Below are 6,025 nucleotides of genomic sequence, written 5' to 3' on the forward strand. Positions count from 1 at the left end.
TTGCCGAGCCCCTTTGCCAATTAGATTCACAGTTTTATGGCATTCCTATGTAATTCCCTATTATTTGGTGAGAACAATTTACATTTTTTTTAGTTACCAAGTTATCTCATAGCTGATGTTAATATCATCATTACCTGTTACAATGTCCTTCACTTAACACTTTCATAAGCTTCTAGAATTCAATGCCATGGCCTCCTATGCACTACGTTAGAGTGTGGGTCAGACGACAATAGAGGGGTAGCTCTACTTTTCCATCCCCTGCATTTAAAAATCCTTAATTTCTTATTTCTCCTATTTCACTCTGTCTCTTGACTCTGAGAACGCAGGGTCTGGTAAGGTTTCTCTATAGATCTTTGTCTGAGCCCTGCTTCTGGTAGCTGTTTTTATATTAGGTGCTTTGTTCGAGCACACTGATTTTTTTGGCCCAGAGCATACAAGATTAACTGCTGAGGTTTCCATCTAAGGGATGAAGTTTCTAAGCTGTCAAAGTTTTAAAACTCTCACCACTCTTGAGCATCCAGTTCTCAGGCACATCCATTCTTCTCACTGATGCCTGAGTCTTTTGCTCTGTGATGCCACCTGTTTCATTGAATTCTGCTTAGAAAGATGTCACAAATTGTTAACATAGGTGAATAGCAGAATCTGTTTAAGTATGCCACTATTTCTCCAACATATCTTTGCTCTACAATGACTTACTTTTCTCATTATGTTAAAAGTTTGACTGTTTCAACTGCTACTTTGATCACATTTGCTCTTTAACAAGTGTTTTATTTTATCACTCTTGATAGCTGCTATCAAAATTGCATGGCAGCAGATGCGAGTAGCTTGTTGAAATACATTCTTTACAATATTTTGGGAAAAAACATCTTTAGCATATTACAACTTGCAGTAAATATGACAGTTACAAGACTTGTAACTTACCTACAAATAATTCAGTACATTTTTTTCTGTCCCAAGAGTATTGAGCATTAACATACTGTTAATCAACTTAATTTACTTACTAAAAAACTATCTCTATGGTGGGAACAATAACTCAGCTCAAATATGAGCACAAAAGTCAGTTACCTTAAGATGTGTCATGTAATGGTAGCTTGTTCTCTCCAGTACTTTGTTGGAAGTTTATTGGTAGTCTAATAATTAATTATTGGAAAACTTTAACTGAAACCTACCAAAACTCTGAGTATAACATGAAGGGACGGGTAACCAACCAAGTCCTGCTCACTATGCTCAAATCACTTTCAGCAGCAGGCTGTTTTCCTCAATCTATCATTTCAACCTAAATTAGGCATGTCCCAGACTGACTGAATACTCATAAGCCTCAAACCTGCTAGCATTAGGAGATTGGGTCCCATCAGAATCCAAGAAGGAATGCCTTCAGCTTACACTGGTATCAGCAATGTTAGAAGCATTAAACTCTTCAGCAGTTAATTTCAGTTTCAGTGTGCTGTTTTTTTCTATAGAAATGTATCTTCTTTTACATTTCTAAAACCACATTAGATAAGCACAGAGGAGAGAATTTGCAAAGACAAGCAAGAAAAAAGAGCATGTCTAAGAATGATCGTCACACTGCAGGGTGGTATTTTTAGATTTTGGAAGTTTGAACAGTTTACAAATGAATGTTTAGTCAGTCAGGCATGCATAAAAGGTAAAAACTAAAATAAACCATCCGGACATTGGAATTAGACAAAGGAATACAAACAACTAAATGAAGACACAATTTTGTAGTCAAATACAGCTCTATTACTGAATCTTTCAGCTAAGAATAAATTCCTAATTACTGACTATTGCATTTACTAGTAAATGCATTCCTGTTGCTAAAAGATTTCCCAGAGATGTAAATGATGAGAAGGTACTTTAATCCAAAACATTTTATATTTGCTAAGAACAAAAATGGAGGAGAATTCTGAAGAAAACTGGGTTCAGAATAACCTAGCAGCATCATTAAGGAGATCTTGAAGATCTTGAAATCAGAAGATGAGAACACAGATTGAGACAAATTGCTGCACAAGCAATATACTTGTAATTAACAAAAAGGAAGTAGGCAGAAGAACCAAAAATATGACCAGTATAACAAATATGCTTAATTTAGGAACATAAGAACACAAGAGAGGATACATATTTAAAAACATGGATTTAGAATGTCTTAGGCTGAGGGCCTAAACACAAGACCAGATCAAGCCAGTCTTACTACGTAGAAAACATGATCTGGTTTCAGTAAGACTTTGTTTTGCCTTACATTAAGATTCACAGCTTTTTAAATGTGCTAAACATTGACTTCCTATTGTAAGTAATGAAGCTTAAATATGTTCTGTTTGTAGTTTTAGTCTAGCTACTGACATGATCTTTTCACCAAGGAACAGGTCTGAGACTAAAACAACACATTAAAGAATACATTAAAAAATAATTAATTTAAAAAGTGTTCTTCTCTAAAGTGTTCTTTTTGTGTGGTACAGCCTACACCTTTGAAAATAAAGACTGTAGAGCTGGACCAGTGGACCACATGGACACTTCACACAAATGAGCAAGTGGATATGCATCTGTCTGGAAGACAGGAAGAAAAGCTCCAAAGCTAGACAGGACTTTTCTCCTTACAAATTTTTCAGACTGGAACCATGCAAGCTACTTTATTCAGAGATTGAAGACCATATAGGCTGCAGAAATTTTTTTGTTTTCTTTCAACAGTCTTTTCCTGTGTCCACAAAAAACCCCTTTAATCTAAATTTAATGCAGCTACCATGATAAAGAAAATTTTTAGGTAATTTCACACAGACTTAAAAGGAAAGAGAGAGCAATGGTAATGGTTACTGAAAAACAAAGATGGGTATTTACCATGCATTCATCCTCAAGCAAAAGCATAAAGTAATATAATGGCTTCTGCTACAGTCATCTAGTGTCTGAGAAATACCTACTGCTCAAGGAAGAGAAGCATATTCTAAGGTTTGAAAAAATATGAAGTAGTTAGGCAATTGTTTTTAGATATAGTCTGGAAAGAATTAGGACTTGCAAATGGTTATTATATATATTTTTTTTTTCAATATCTAGGTGCTTTCATGCTTGCATATCTGCATCATAAACTTTTGAAAATGGCTCATAATAGCAATAATACCAAAGAGATTTCTCATTACTGCAGCTCCTCCCTGCTTTGGAAGAATGTCTACTACTTTCAGTCTTGCCTCAGGTCATTAAATAATAAACCAAAAATTACCAGAAAATTCACTGGAAACTGTTGCTTCATTATTAGAGCAAGATATTTGTAAAATCAAACAAACAAGCAACAAAAAAGGTGGAATTTACAGAAATTACTTGCATAAAAATAATAAACGAAAATTTATTTCTTTCCAATGCAAATTATGTACTTGCAGCTCAATTCATATGCTACAAAGGAGAAATAAATTAAAACATAATTGGCAATATTAAAATGAGGTTTGAAAACTGGGGAAAAGAAATGTTAGTCGGAACAAACTTTCTAAATAACCAGGTATTCCAATCTGGGTGAAATAAACAGCGGGCAGCCTGCAAATGAACATCCACTTAGTTTGCTAGGTCTTAGTAAAGTATCATCTTGCAGAGTCCCTTTCTAATTTGTCCCTTTAGCTACCCTTTAATTCACCGTGTCACAAACTCCCACTGTGTATTTCACAAAGAGATGATGTTTGGCCTCAGCTGTCCCCTGATACATAAGCGAGGTCATCTGACACATCTGGAAATGTGCAGGTCTCCACTACTCACCTGCCTGACCACCGTGCAGGTTTCTTGGCTGTCCTGAGCATCCTAAATGACACCAAATGTCTCTGGACTGTGCCAAGGGTGTCCAGTCACTGCTTCCTCAGTGAGGCAAGAGGTTCACAGAGCAAATCAGGCAGCCAGGCAGCTGCACAGCAGGCTGCACTGTACTGACACCAGGTGATGAAAGACAAGATGTTTTGAGATGACTCAGGAGCACTTCTGAATCGGCTGTTTGACCATTCCAAGCACAGCACAAGTGTGTCCGTGTTCCTAAATTTATTATAACCTCTTCAAATAAAATATTCTTAATCACAGAAAATATACAAAGACCTACTGGATCCGACAAAATACCATCTAAGAGGTGAGCACTTTGATACAAATTATGAGCACTTTGGTACAAAGAGAAGCCTGCTGTAGATAATAATATCAAGTGCAACTTTGCAAATTAGGTAAACCATTGAAGTCTAAACTATAAATTATACACTGACTCTGAGTAAATGGAAGCCAGGTAAAGATAAGAAGGTTGGCTGGCCAAAATTAGCATGAGAACATTTTGTTTTAAAGGTTGCAAAAAGAAAAAAAGAGACGTGAAATATTAGATTTTCCATAGTGTTGCATGATTGCCTAGCTCCCTGCCCTCTTGAACTCTCCATGAATCTTTCTGCTTCCTTCGTGTAAGCAGTGTGCTCAGAGCCACTAATTTTTTAGGGATCACAGATTTGTTTCAAACTAAATGCAATGTGAAGTAAATTACTAATGATTTATAATTGTATTACTGCATTAGAACTGTTCAGTAACAAAATAAACAATTTTGTGACTTCCTTCTCATTAGCTCATTAGTTCTTAGCTTAAAACACAAAGAATTTAGTACTGCCAGTGAAATAATCTGACCATCATTGAGGATAACTACACTAAATGATTCACAGTAGAACTATAAGGGCTAAACACCAACTGATATCATACTCTGTCACTTACTTCATGTTCATGTGTATTTATAAACCTACTGCAAGGAAGAAAAAATGAATTTAATAGAATATTTCCACTATACATACGAAGACAGCACTGGTTTCCTACTCATACTTAACCTGATGAAAATGTTCCTGAAAATATGGCAGCTAAGGAACGCTATGCTTGCATAAAGATTGCCCAGAAATAGTTTATTAGACAAATTACAATATTCATCTGAGATGTTTGCCCAAGAATACACACCCACGAAAGAAATTGTTCTAATGTGTTCTGTAGTTTATGAATGAGCTCTCTCTATATAGCATCACACTTCACAATTAAAGCTATTGCTGTAAAATGCAGGAAATTGCATTCATGGTTAATTGCGTAATTCATTAACTCAGGCAAAGTGTGAGCTTGGTAAATATGTAAAACTTTTCAATCAACTCAAGTAGAATGAAAGAGGAAAACACATTATTGCTGAAGCTTTATATAGCAAATAAATGTTGAGTTGAGGAACGCATTTGATTTTACATTCTCATTTAATATTAAAAAGGAAAAAATCAGCAGCACAAAAACCCAAGTGGGAACTACCTTAATACTTTGGGGTTTTTTTCCTTGTGGTTGAGACAGAAAGATTCAGATTTCAACAAGTTATTAAATTTAATGTTGATTTTCTTGACTTACAAAGCACCTAACTGAAAACGATGACAGCACTATGCATTTGTTTACATTTTATTACTTTAGATAGACCAAATGGTGAATTAAGAAAAGATACTCTCTTTGAGCTATAAATATCTTTGAAAGTCTAGAATTCAATATTAAATGGAATGCACAAATCTGAGGCTCTAAATTGTTCTTCTGTAACAGCCCTGGTTTCTGTTCCATTTAAAGACATCTTGCACACAAACACAGAAAAAGAAATATTTATCCATAAGGGAGTTAATTTATTGTTAAAGTTAATTTTTATCTTTTGAATCATGACTTATTTTAATAATTTCTTCATGTTCTTTCCCATCATGGTCATTCCAGCATTATAGTATATGCATGTGACTATTAGTATAGGGCTGACTGGTACTATTTGACCATGCTCACAATTTTTATAATATATGCTGTTCTCTCATCTACCCTTCTAGAAGGAAACTGAATAACACTACGATCGTTTAGAGAAAGGTTTTGAATCCAAGCAAAAGAAACATTTTCAGAGTACCTTTATTCACATTTTTGTCGTACTTACTCATTCACTTTTGGTTTTACCAGGAATGCACTAGTAGATTAGTAGTCAGTCTTGCCCTTTTGATACATATCTTTATCTAGTCTTATAAAATATGGATGAATATCAAGGCCTTAAGAG

The sequence above is a fragment of the Sturnus vulgaris genome, chromosome 4 (genome assembly GCF_052056855.1).
Source record: "Sturnus vulgaris isolate bStuVul1 chromosome 4, bStuVul1.hap1, whole genome shotgun sequence".
Classification (NCBI taxonomy): domain Eukaryota; kingdom Metazoa; phylum Chordata; class Aves; order Passeriformes; family Sturnidae; genus Sturnus; species Sturnus vulgaris.